Source organism: Lycorma delicatula, chromosome 4, assembly GCF_047948215.1.
Source record: "Lycorma delicatula isolate Av1 chromosome 4, ASM4794821v1, whole genome shotgun sequence".
Lineage (NCBI taxonomy): Eukaryota > Metazoa > Arthropoda > Insecta > Hemiptera > Fulgoridae > Lycorma > Lycorma delicatula.
The window spans coordinates 144,934,117-144,948,956 of NC_134458.1; the positions used below are offsets into that span (position 1 = coordinate 144,934,117).

The following is a 14,840-nucleotide window of genomic DNA, read 5'->3' on the forward strand; positions in this document are numbered from 1 at the left end:
TTTTTTAAGTGGTTGTTACATTTGCATAACTAGTGCCTTGGGTCAGATTGTACAAAAATTGTTAGGTTACGGCTACCCACTATACACTAAAAGACATTATTTTACAGAGGTATTCCCGAAGAATGTACAAAATTTCAGGAAATGTTCTACTGGTGAAAACAAAGAAGAAGGTTTACATAAACATAGGTTCGGAAATGCTTCGTTAGCGAGTGAAAACTGGCGAAAGATTTCGTACTGATTTCTGCGCCTTCGGTCAAATTAAGCTATACTATAATTTTTGTGACCCAAATTAAGTGAAAAATTTAACAGTTCAACATAAAATCTTATCGAAAGATTGAAAACAATAGATCGTAGAACTATACTTAGTAGTTTTTGAGAAATTAGGGGCAAAAGATAAATGATTGGGGTTGAAAAATACACTGTTTATGTTTGGCGTAAAATAACTTTGGCAATAGTAATAAACATATAAAAATTTTATACACATCTTATCGAGAATTTGAATTTGAATAAAATGATATGAATAAATTTCACACAAACTAAAAACAGATATAAGAAATTAAAAGTTTATTGAAAATAAACCGTATAAAAATGTGGAAGATTTTGACTACCTATTAAACTGAACAAGAGTTTCAATATTAAAAAACAAAAGAATTAGATACATAAAAAAAAAAACAATCAAGATTAAAAAAAAATGGGAACTCAAACAAAACAATAAATCAATAAAACAATTTATTACACATCTTTAAAGCTAATTAAAAATTAATTTTATCTAGATTTGATAAGGTAATTTATATCATAAGTTGACAATACTAAGAACTGATTCCAACCATTTGGTTTTTGGAATTGCATTTTTTTAAATTACTACATTTAAATAAGTTACTGGAATAATGCGTGTATGTCATTATCTAACAATGCCTTATAAATTTTCCATTGAAAAATACACAGACATCATTTTTATTTATGGGTTCTGCAATGAAAACGCACGAACTGCACGACGAGAATATAATCAAAGATTTTCGAATACGAGAACTTTATTTTAGGTCATAGAGTCTTTACTTCGGTGTTCGGGATTTTTTTTTCAGTTTTTCAGACCAGATTTCATATAAAACCTCAAAATTTATTCCTTAATTTAGGTCTCAAGAATTATAGTCAAGCTTAATCTTATCGAAGGCGTACAAATTAAGGCATAATCTTTCACCAACCGACACTCGTTAATGAGATTATCTGAAACTGTTTGTGTGAACCGTTTTCAATACTTTTACCAGTGGAATATGTCCTAAAATCCTACAAGTCTGCTATTCTTGAATCATTCCGTATATCCTGTATGTTTGCAGACATAACTACTGTTAAGTATTAATTTTTTTTAGCCGGTCTCCGTAGCGCGAGTGGTAGGGTCTCGACCTTTCATCCGGAGGTCCCGGGTTCGAAGGAATCCCGGTCAGGCATGGCACTTTCACACACGCTACAAAAATTGTCATTCATCTCATTTTCTGAAGCAATACCTAACGGTGGTCCCGGAGGTAAAAAAAACAAAAAAAAAAAACATTGCACTCCCTCATGGTTATTTTCATAATTTAATTTTTATTTTAATCATATCGCTTATTTTGAAATAATTAAATTTTTACAGGGGAGAAAAAATAATTAATATCATCACAATATTTCATTATATAGTCCTCCCATATTAGATTTATTAAAATTATTAGCAGCTGAAATTTTTTTATAGCCTAATATGATTTTCTTTTTAATTTTAGACATATGCATCTATATATGTACATTTTTTAATCAAGTTGAAATAAATGAAAAAGTAAAGGAATAAATTATCTACTTTAAGTTGAACTATATACTTTATACGGGTAAATTTAAAATCAAAACTCCACTTACTTTATTAAAAGAATCCGATTATAAGATAAGCTTAAGGTTAGAAACTTGTGTATTGAAAAAAGTATTCTAGAGAAAGAAGGTAATGTATTCAGCGTTGATTAGCCTTTATAATTTTCTTAAAATTTTTCTTGAATATCATAATGCATAATCACTCTATAACAATATAAAAATAATAATAATAATAACAAACAAAAATATTTTCAGGTTGCGTACTGTATTTGTCTAAAACAGCGTTTCTCAACCTGTGGGTCGCGATCCCCACTGGGATCGTTGTGATATGAAAGTGGGGTCACGAAATTAGCCTACAACTTTACACGTAAACAATAATTAAATCATTTTATGATAAAAAAAATCAATTATTATAAACATTCTACGTACATTTATAAGTACACATGTAAATAAAATAGATTAATGAGATGGTTGCGTTTGGTTTTCATTTAAAAGTTTCTCCATACATGGATCTACATTACAAACACAAAATTAACTGTTGTCAAGTGATAAAAGACATTTCTTATATTTATTTTTTAGCGCAAACATAGACGAAAACCCTTTTCACAGAGTTAAGACGCGGCGAAAGGGATTAATATTTTCAATGCTTCTGTGACTAAATTTCCATATTCCCTTAGACGAGGAAGCCAAAACTTATTTAAATGTTCAGATGGGAATAGCAATTGTAACGTTTTATCGGCAGACATTTTGATGAGCGGCCCGTGAATTTCAACTGGTAACTTAGCAGCTGCTACAACGTTTTCACTAAATGGATTCTACAACCATCTCTTAGAGAAATCAATTTTATCTTCTGGGATATACTCCGCCAACTGAATTTCTTTTACCTTGGAACATGACGCTCTCACAGGGAATATTATGCAAGCATACTAAATTACAATGAGAACGTAAACATCAAGTTGGAATTTGTAAATTGCTCATATTTGTACACTTCATACACGCATGTTCATACCCGTCGCTATTAACGCAGCCAAATAGTTTTAACTAGGTTTCATTGGGTTGGGATTGGAGTGTCACGAAATATTCATTATACATTTTTTATTTACTTTTTGGGGATCGTGGAGCTAAAAAGGTTGAAAATCACTTGTCTAAAATAACTCTTACACTGACTGAAATGAGTTTTTGAAATAAATATACTACTGAACTATCAAACGGACTTTCTTTACAACAAAAGGATTACAAAAATCGTTTTATTTGATCGTTAAGTAAATACATATATATAAATTTTAACTTATATACTTTTTTATATGTATTTATACTTTTTGGCTCATATACGTTGATAGCTCTGTTTAAATAAAGGGTTAATTTAAAAAATGTTATTTGAAGATGTACTTTTATATTTTTTTTTGTAAAGTAAGGATTGGATATTTTCAATTAAAAAAAAAAGATTTATCTAGAACAGAATGCTGGAAATAATTACTCTACAGATTCTATTAAAAATATCGTATTCCCAAATGTTTAAATAGTAATTAACAAGCAAAATAACTGAAGTATATTAATGTATCTCAATTGATTGAAAATGCGGTACGATAACAGTCAAGAATGTAATAAACAGAAGAAATTGTAACAGGTTTCATTATTTTATTATTATTTTTATATTCTGTTTCGAAAACAATTTCTATTTTACTTTTCTACTTGCACTGCAATTGGAAAGGTACGGCGTTATAAATGAAATGATAGCGTGAGGTTGAAGTCCGATTAGGGATGTGATCGAAAATGTGGTTGTTCTATGTGTATTCCCTTTGGAACTAACAGGGTCGTCTTTTCACTTGGGTTCTGTCTCATTTTCTCTTTTTCTTATATCACTTTTCCTTTTTCCTTTCAACATTCCTTTTCCTATCAACTAATAATATTTCTTTGTCTTTTTTACAGTCATCTTCTTATCTATTCTTTCTCAACCACCATTTATTTTTCTACCCTTTATTCTTTCTTATTTTATTTCAACCGAACCAAATGTATTTCTGCTATTTCCTTCAGTTTCTCAATCTATATTTAGTCTTTATGCAAGTGATTTCTACGTGTGTTAGTTTGTATTTACTAATAGATACATTCACAAACACACACACACACACACACACACACGCACGCACGCACACACTACAGAAGAATGATATCCTGTTATTTGGACTCGCATACAAGTCCATCATAAGCACAATAGTAAAAATGAAACACTCCTTTTTTATAAAACTGGATTACAAAGAATAAAACTGCGAACGGAAAAAATATTAATCTGAAGAAAAATTCTTGTATTTATGTTAACTTTAATTTTAAATTAAACATTTTTATCAGTTTTTATCAAATTTTACTTTCCCAGAGAATATAGCTAAGAACAGCTATATTAAGGAAAAAGTAGGGGTTACAGCATCAAAAATGGGGTATCCAGTTTTTCAAAGCTTTACATTTTTGGGTCCAACTAGTTTATATATATAAATAAAAGACAATCTTCATTTTGTGCGAGTCCTAATTACTCAAAAACTACTATACCGATTTCGCTGAAAATTTCACAATTTATTATTATTTGTCCTTGTGTTTATAGTTTCATAATATTTAATAATATAACATTTTTTTCTTTTTTATTTAGCTTATGGAACCACCGTAAGGTATTACTTCAGAGGATGAATGAGGATGATATAAATGAATGTAAATGAAGTGTAGTCTTGTACAGTCTCAGGTCGACCGTTTCTGAGGTGTGTGGTTAATTGAAACCCAGCCATTAAGCATAATATTTAATCAAATAATAACTGCCTGAGGAATTCGATATGGGCATAGACAATGAAAATCGATATAAACGATATCTCTCGATATATACAATGACGTTAAATTTAATAAAATAAGTTTTATTAAAACTAATAAGTTTTAGTTATTTATTTATAAGTGTTTTTTTTTAATGATTTACATATAGTAATTGTGAGATATGAACTGTGGTAAACATTCTGGCAATAGCAAGCCATTGCCGGGCCCACTAGTCTAGAATAAAAAGACATATGTATGTATGTGCGTACGAAAGTGTCTCGCGCTGCTTTTGGCCTGATGTCTCTGGATTGACAATTTTCTTCATAGGCATTAAGAGAAAAATGTAGTGTCTCAGGATTGACGATTTTCTTCATAGGCATTAAGAGAAAAATGTATTACAGGAAATTTGATAACAATAATGCATATGTAAATAAAATTTAAAAAAATTCAAAAAAATCAATCTAACTCTTAAGAATGAAATATATATTTTTTCCTTGCTCCATCTCCAGTTTAAATATTTTTCAAACATTTTTTGAAAGTTTATACTTCATATACAATAATATCAAGAAATATCTGCAATTTTTTTTTTAAATTATAGACCCCGAACCTAAAATATCGAAATGTTTTTTGGAATTATTTTATTATTTTATCTTCTATTGATAGGGGGTGTTAGATTTTGAGAAAACTTTACTTAAGCTAATTTGTTAAGTTTAACCTTCAAATTAATATTTTTAGAGATTTTATTTCTAATTTTATCCCCAACTCTAAAAAATATAATTTTCTGGTTTTTTCTTAGACTCTATCTCTTTCAATTTTTATTATTAAATTTTTTTTGACACTTTAAGGGAAATTAAAATTTAAGTTGTTTGATCCTATAACAAAGCCTAGACCCAAAGAAAGAGAAATTATTTGCATTACTATCATTCGCTGTACTTAATTTTTCCACATTTTTAAGAAATCATTTTTAAATCTATTTTTTTTTTTCGTTAAGGATCACTTCTTTATAAAAAAAGATTTAAAATAATTGCCTATTCACATTTAAGAGAGTCCCAAAATTCTTTCTTTTTTATGTTTATCTGAATTTGAATATTATGATGCTTAAATCTTATTTTGGTAATCACATTAATCAATAAAAAAGCCCCTTTGGTAGAGGAGCCCAATTTTTTTTTTTTTACTTTTTTTAATACAGTTATTTTGAAAATGTAAATGAGATGATTTTGAAAGATTGAATTGCAAAAGTTTTGCAATCAAAAGCTATGGAGGTATTGTATGACTTGACCGGCGTAGTCATGCAATATTTTGTCAGCTTTTTTAACAATTTTTTCAGTACATTAATATAACCCAGTTGGTTGGGAATATTGTACAATAACAGTAAAATTCACATTGATAAATATAATTTTTTTTGTCGAATTTTTGTAACCGATAATTTATAGTGATATCCATTGAAAAAAATTAATCAATCAACATGGAGCTTCGTTTTGCACTGTATTTAATTTTATACTAGCTTTTTTTATTTTGGTTTGTTCAAAGAAAAAAAGAGGAATGGAAATAATAAAAATTGGGTTCCATCGCAAATTTCAGTTTAGTCAGTCATGTTCCTTTTTTCATTACATATGAAACATACTCATACATGACGTATACTTAGCATATTGACGGGTAGCGTGACTGTTTACGATAAATAAATAAATTTTATTATTCATCTAAATTATTGAAAAATATTAAGCGTTATTAAGAGGTTTTCTTTTTAATCATTAATCCAGTACTAATATAATTCAAAATATAATCGAATTTTTGCATATTAGGTTGAATGCATGGATCTTCTACGCAGCAAAATTATTATCTTTTTACAACATTCAGTCTTTTACAAATATCCTTTGTATAAATTTTTTAATTAAATTAGTAATGTATTGTAGTTTATAATTAATTAGATGTTTTGCGATCAAATTTTATTAGGTATGTAGACCTGTAGGTTCTTATTGTGTATTATACTTATAGATCATCGGAACTATGAAAAGATTAATACTTAGATTGAAGAGAGCTCGTTTTATGTTCTTTTAATAACGCGAAATATAAATTATTTTCTTTTAGTTTCCTTCTAAAAAAGAAAATATCTAACTTCATGTTACCGTTTATTATATTTATTTGGTTAATCTGAAACTGCATTTAATGACTGAAGAAAATATAATTGCATTTTTTTAAATTAAAAACATAATATACACACACAAATTAAACAATCTATGAAAATAAAAGTTAATATTTAAATTAATAGTAAATTTTGCTTTCATTAAATATTTATATTTTAAAAATATCAGTATACTTTTTTCTGAACTTTCCGAATTAAATGCAATTACCAATATTATGAAGTATTATCACTACATATATCAATTAATTATGTGAATTCTGAATCATAAAAATTTTTTGTGTATCAAATTACATTTAAAATCAGTTTCGTATGTAGAAACCATAAGAAAATTTCATCACAATAATCAATTGGAAAGGAGTTTCCTTGAAACATCCTTATTAAATACAATCTAGAAACATCAATAGTAAGCCAAAGATAGCATATACAGTGATGAAGTCTAGACAACTAGGTACTAGAATCCGGAAAAATCCACTAATACAAATAAAACCACAGGGTAAAAGAAAACGTAACATAAAAACAAATGACTCCAGATGTGTAAAAAAATATAAACATAAATACTTAGATCAGGAATCACTTTTAGGTTCGTAGGTCTAATACATGTAGCCGCTTTAACCAGCGTCTTTTTATTTTTCCTATTTAGCCTCCAGGAATTACCGTTCAGGTATTATTTCAGAGGATGAATGAGGATGATATGTATGAGTATAAGAGAATTTTAGTCTTGTACAGTTTCAGTTCCACCATTCCTGAGATGTGTGGTTAACTGAAACCCAACAACCAAAGAACACCGGTATCCACTATCTAGTATTAAAATCCGTATAAAAGTAACTTGAATGCTGGAACTCTCGACTTCAAAATTATCTGATTTGGGAAGACCACTAGACCAACCCGGTGGGTTTTGAAGCCGCTTTAACCACCTAACATCTTCGCCACTGCTAAAAGGTTAACAGCTAGAAGGTTCAAAGGTTCATGTGGTCATTAATTTGTATTTTGTACTCGTTTGCCAATCGATCGAATTCTTCCCGAACGTACGGTAACTCTAAGTAGCCATGAATTTCGGTGTTCCGGAGAACCATGGATCCTGCAATATGCATCTCACAAATTTACTCTGGAAGCGCTGAAAATAAACTCTATTACTTGCCTTACCGCAAAGCTGGATTCCATATCTCCAAATTGGTTTTAGGATTACCTCGTATAATACTAGCTTGTGAGATACGGAAAATTGAGATTTCCTGCCTATTAACTAGTATAGCTTCTTAAATATTATTTCTATCTGTTTCCTCTTTTCTTCAATACGAACCTTCCATGGTAAACAACAATCTAGGTAAACACCCAAATACCGTAAACTCTCAGCTGACAAGTTAACTCCCATATAAATTGATTTCTGGGCAGTCACTCCTTCTCATCAAATGTCATATGAGTATACTTTTCTTGATTTACCTGTATTTTTAATTTCCTCAACCACCACCATCACAGAAGGTCTAATTCCTATTGCAACTTAGCCAAACAAGGTTTGAGTTGGATTATCATAGATAGCCATGATGCCACGTCAGGCAAACAATGCAATAGTGGTATCGTCTGTAACCGGAATTTCCGTAGTGATGACGGAGTAAAGGAAAGGCCTCAATACTGAGTTTTCGGGAACACCCCAGGAAGTGTCAAAGAAATCAGGTAATGTATCCTTATACTTAATCTGAGAAAAACGTCCGTCCAAGTAACTACGTAATATCAGACGAAATTGTTGAGGTAGACTCGTTTTAATCTTTACAGCAGACCAAGTAGCTAGACCCTTATCGAACGCTTGCTGGACATCTAGAAAGTCAACAGAACAAAATTTTCTTCCTGTAAGCATTTGGTAATAACACGAATGATCCTGTGTATCTGCTCAAAGGTGGAATGAGCACCACGGAAACAGAATTGGTGGTCACCATTAACTTGCCTACTCTAAAACTGGCCACAATCTCCGAAGGAATTGCCTTTTGAATACTTGTATCAATCATATAATCAATGAAAAGCATCTTTTCTTTTTTATTATCATTCATTTCACTAATTTAATTGTTCATTCGTTCCAGCGCTAATTTTTTAATAATTTAAAGCATTCGTTGTCATTAAATTTTTCATGCTATAATAAAAAAATATTAGGTGTCATTACTGTAACGATACAGGAAACAACCTGTGAGTTGATAGAAGATAATCTCACAACAGATATTAGTCACGGAAGAATAAAAAAATGCTTTTTTCAGTAGTAATAAACATTCTACATTAGGCATACTAGAAAAAGTGAGGCGTAAAATGAGTTCTCATTGCCTTCTTCATCTAGGTTATGCACTTTGTGTATAACAGTATTGCAAGCCCACCAAAATCCACATGATGTTTTGCTATGAAAGTGAAATTATCATTTTATTTATAGCTGAAATTAGTGAACATTACTGTCATAAAAAACGACTCTGATTGGTGTATCTTGTACTTCACATGATTTACGTGCGTCAGATTTTTATGAATGGCTGAGATAGATACTGAAAAGCAACGTTTCAGTAAGAAATACAATGTCTTCAATCCTTAAGGCGATCCTTTATTTTTACATATTAGGATACTTTATGTTAAATATTCATTTATAATTAGATAGCAATGAATACCGAACAATCATTATAAATTTGTATTTTTTCAGGATTTTTTTAAAAGTAGATTTAGGAAAATCGTTACAGCCGCTCTGAAATTAAAGGTGGAAAAATAAGCTAGTGATTTATGATTATTAAAGTCCTGAAATATGCATATTTAAATTAGGTTTTAGGAAATGGTAAATATTATCAAAATATTTTTAAAACACCTGTGTTATATTTTAACAAAAATTGCATCATTATTTGATTTTTGTCTTCAGTCATTTGACTGGTTTAATGCAGCTCTCCAAGATTCCCTATCTAGTGCTAGTCGTTTCATTTCAGTATACCCCCTACATCCTACATCCCTAACAATTTGTTTTACATATTCCAAACGTGGCCTGCCTACACAATTTTTTCCTTCTACCTGTCCTTCCAATATTAAAGCGACTATTCCAGGATGCCTTAGTATGTGTCCTATAAGTCTGTCTCTTCTTTTAACTATATTTTTCCAAATGCTTCTTTCTTCATCTATTTGCCGCAATACCTCTTCATTTGTCACTTTATCCACCCATCTGATTTTTAACATTCTCCTATAGCACCACATTTCAAAAGCTTCTAATCTTTTCTTCTCAGATACTCCGATTGTCCAAGCTTCACTTCCATATAAAGCGACACTCCAAACATATACTTTCAAACATTTTTTCCTGACGTTTAAATTAATTTTTGATGTTAATAAATTATATTTCTAACTGAAGGCTCGTTTCGCTTGTGCTATTCGGCATTTTATATCGCTCCTGCTTCGTCCATCTTTAGTAATTCTACTTCCCAAATAACAAAATTCTTCTACCTCCATAATCTTTTCTCCTCCTATTTTCACATTCAGTGGTCCATCTTTGTTATTTCTAATACATTTCATTACTTTTGTTTCGTATTTGTTTATTTTCATGCGATAGTTCTTGCGTAGGACTTCATCTATGCCATTCATTGTTTCTTCTAAATCCTTTTTACTCCCGGCTAGAATTAATATATCATCAGCAAATCGTAGCATCTTTATCTTTTCACCTTGTACTGTTACTCCGAATCTAAATTGTTCTTTAGCATCATTAACTGCTAGTTCCATGTAAAGATTAAAAAGTAACGGAGATAGGGAAAATCCTTGTCGGACTCCTTTTCTTATTACGGCTTCTTTTTTATGTTCTTCAATTATTACTCTTGCTGTTTGGTTCCTGTACATGTTAGCAATTGTTCTTCTATCTCTGTATTTGAACCCTAATTTTTTTAAAATGCTGAACATTTTATTCCAGTCTACGTTATCGAATGCCTTTTCTAGGTCTATAAACGCCAAGTATGGCGTTTGGGTCACCAGAAAATTATCATTGTGTTAAAAGTAAAAAAAAAAAATTTACTAAGTTAATTTAAATCAAGCAAATTACATAAAATCTCAGGAAAAAAGTAAAAGCAAATTTAGTTTTTATAGTATACCTGAAGGTATACTATAATTTATTGAGCATAAATTTACTTCTAATGTAATAAAATACATCAGGACTAATTTATAGAGCTTAATGAAGTTTTAATTCAAATAAAAAAAGTAATAATAAATTTTATACATGTAATAAATAACAAATAAAATATCCATCACACTGAATTAACTTGTGCATTCGTTTTTAAACGTAATGCCCACATTGACAGTTTTTAACAACGTAAAAATTCTAATGAATTGCATTTCCCTTCAATTCTTTACATTATTCAATTGAATACAAAAAAAATCAATATTCTATTATAATACATATTCAGTTCAAATTTGCTCAAACAAATTCATTGTAGCAAATAAAAACAGTAAAATGAAATAAAAGTACCTTTTATTTATTTTTTTTATACGAATATAAGGTAAACAAAATTGTAAACTTTTACAGAATTGAAATAATTTACATTAAATATAATAACCCTTTTTATTGTGTTTTATTTACCTGCATTTTCGACTAAATTAAAATTTTATATTACCATGTATTTAAAAATTGAAATGTTCCGTGTGTCTCATTTATTATTTATTTCCCTTCGGTTGAGATAACATTTCATAGCAAAACACATCAAGTTTTGACTCGCGTGGTTTATTAGTACTAAATTTGGCCACCAGGGCTGTCACTAGTGTTGTTATAAATAAATATATTTAATGGTGGAATGGAAATGGGCTATAAAGCGGGCTTACAGCATAAAATTAGTTTATTTAATTTAAAGGGAATGGACACTATTCTATTTCAGCATCCACAGAAGGAAATTTTGCTGTTCTCGGTTTATTTATCGGAAAATAGTGAATTAGAATGGAAAAAAGATTTTTGTGAATTGCAAAATTGGGTGGTTGATCATGTGGTAAACAGATCTTTGATTCGGGATTAAATAGATCTTTTGATACGGGACTTCAATGCGAGAATTGCTAGTGGTCAGAGCATACCGTATGAGTTAGATATAGGTACCGGGTTAAAGCGCACAACGCGCTCTAATGATGTGGTTTTAAATAGAAAGGGTCTAAAATTAATAGAGATATGCGAGTCTTTTAATTTAATAGTGTTTAATGGAAGGATATATGGTGATGAAAATGTAGAATATACTTTTATCTTGTTTGATGGATTTGATATAATTAAGGATTTCGTGGTCGTTCCAAATGCATTCTCCGATCAAATTCCAATACAAATTGAAATTTGCGATGAAATTAATAGGGATTCAGAAGTTCAGCCCTTACTCCCAAAATTACGTTGGTCTAAAAATGATGATTTATTTTACACAAATAGATTGCGAGAATTATGTATAACATTAGGCTCATTACCTGAAAACTCAAGCGAAGCGGTTAATCTTTTGAACGATTGCATTTATAATACGGCATCTAATAAGTTAAACTCCGGTGGTGAAAAAGTAGAAGTAATACAGCCGAAACAAAAATGGTTTGATGCTGAGAGTAGGAAAGCCAGGGATAGGGTGTTTAAGTTACTTATATTGTATCGTATTAACAATTCAGTGGTATTTAAGAGGGCTATATGGACGCTAATAAAGAATACAAAAGATTGTGCAGGGAGAAGTGTAGCAACCATATACCTGAAATATCTGGTAAATTTAGAAACGTGAGAGATAGTAAAGGGTATTGGGAATTAGTTAATTCTTTTAAGATTTGGCCGCATAAGAGTGCAGGCGATATCAGTCCGGAGGTTTTGAATGCTCATTTCTCAGCTTTGCTTATTTCCATTGATCCTAGTTTTGATACAATTTATGCGTGCTCGAATACAGAAGACGAACACTTGGACTGGCCAATCATAAAAGAAGAATTGGCTATAATAATTAAGAAAGTCAAAAACAATAAGGCCCCAGGTATTGACAGAATCCCATTCAAATTTTACAAACAGGCTCTCCGGTTGAATTTTTATCCCTACTGGTGAATTTATTTTTAATTCGAGTAGCATTCCGGATTCCTTTAAGAACTCAATAACCTTCCCCCTTTTCAAAAAAGGATCATTGCAGGAAGTTGGTAACTACAGAGGTATATCCTTTCTGAGCTTTTCGTCGAAACTATTTACAGGTATCTTATTACGTAAATTGGAAGAGTGGGTATCCAAGAATGGGGTTTTAAATTAATACTAGACGGGTTTTTGCAGAGATGCTCCGCAACGGATAATGTTTTTAATCTTTATAGTATAATTAACCTTAAGGTTTGCAAAGAAGGAAAGATACTTTATTGTTTTTTTTAGAGATCTAAAGGCTGCCTTTGATAACGTAGACCGGCATGAACTATTTTACAAACTCTCCTGTCTAGGATTGTTTGGAAATTGTTAAACTTGGTGTAGGTATTGCACGAAGACACTAAATCTTGTTTTTTTGTGTAGAAATGGAGTAACCGATTTGTTTTATACTTCTGCGATGTCAAACAGTGTTGCTTGCTCTTCCCGCTCGTATTTGCTCTGTTTATAAATGATTTACACGAGGAAGTGGGTAAAGGGAAATGGATCCGTAACATGAATATCAGAGTGTTACTTTATGCCGATGACCGAGTTTAGTTAGTATCTGAGCCGAAAATACTTCAAACCATGATCAACAGATTTCAATATTACTATATTGAAATTAAATATTAATTTACATAAGTTAAAAATTGTTGTTTTTAGACGTGGAGGAATACTAAAGGCTAATGAGAGATGGATATTCGGAGGCAGACCCATTGATGTAGTAAATTAATTATAAATATTTGAGGGTGATATTTATTTCTCAGCTATCAATGATCCAGCATTTCAAAGAAAAAACCGCCCTGGCGAAGTCTGCGATGAACAGTTTGTGGAAAGTGTTTATATTAAATATAATATACCATTATCAGCGAAGCACAGAAGTTTTGAAGCCGTCTGTAACACAGTTTAGATCTATGGTGCGTATGTCTGGGGATGCACAGCAGGTCAGGAACTCGAAAATTTTAATAGTTTTTATTAAAAAAGAATATCTGGACTTCCTATGAACACCCCAAATTTGCTTTGTACTTGAAAGCACACGCAGATTTAATGTCAGTGCAGGCTTGGGAAATCCATTTCAAATATGTAATGAAAGTGTTGAACATGCCAGAATTTAGACTTCCCAATAAATTGATTAAGCTAATGATAAAGAAAAAAATAGAATGGTTTAAAACGTGGCTTAGCCTAATACAGAAATTTAGATTAGAAGCGGAATTCAATGTTGAGAAAGAGAGCTGGGCTGTACGTTTTTCACGAATATTCTCGAGCACGCAATCAGACGTAAAACAGGCCTGGGTGGATAAGGCGGAATTTCTCAGTCTGTTCTATCAATTGGTTCATGATTTGGGAATGCATAATTAAATTATCGACAGAAACACTAGGCGTTTTATGACTACTATTTTTAAAGGAAGAAGTGGAATGCTACCTCTCAATTCTATTCCCAGTAGGAAATTTAATGACAGGATATGCTAATTATGTAATAGCGGTGAGGAGGAAGATGTTCATTTTATAGGTAAGTGCCCAATTTTATCGCAGGTTAGAAAATTATGACAAGGAAGGTGTAGTTGAGTTGTTGAATGGAAGTGACTGGAGAATTTTAGTAAAATATTAGAACGAGGCATTAGCCTATAGTAAAAGCTTGATAAATGAATTCCACTTTTAATTAATTTTTGAAAATTATTTTAATTCTTTTTATTCTTTCGTCTTTATTACCACTGCATGCCCATTGTATGAATATTGCATAAAATGGGTGAATATGAGGGGGAAAACGAGAGATCTTCTATTTTGTTTTGTTTGTAAAAAAATATGAACTATAAGTAATTTTAAAATAAGTAATAATTAGTAATTTTGTAATTTCGTATTAAATAATTTCGTTTCCAACCGGGCAGACTTTATGGTCATGTCCACGTATGGAAGAAAGAGTTTTCATTTTGTTTATTGTTATATTAGAAACGAGTATACACATGTGTATGCATATATTATGTTATGTTTCTTTTTCAA

General features: G+C 30.6%; 1 long non-coding RNA gene across 1 annotated transcript in view; it reads left to right on the forward strand.

The window, feature by feature from the left end:
* The window catches only part of LOC142322951 (uncharacterized), a 1,078,737-nt gene that overhangs the window by 515,180 nt on the left and 548,717 nt on the right, over positions 1 to 14,840 (forward strand). The window lies entirely within an intron of this gene.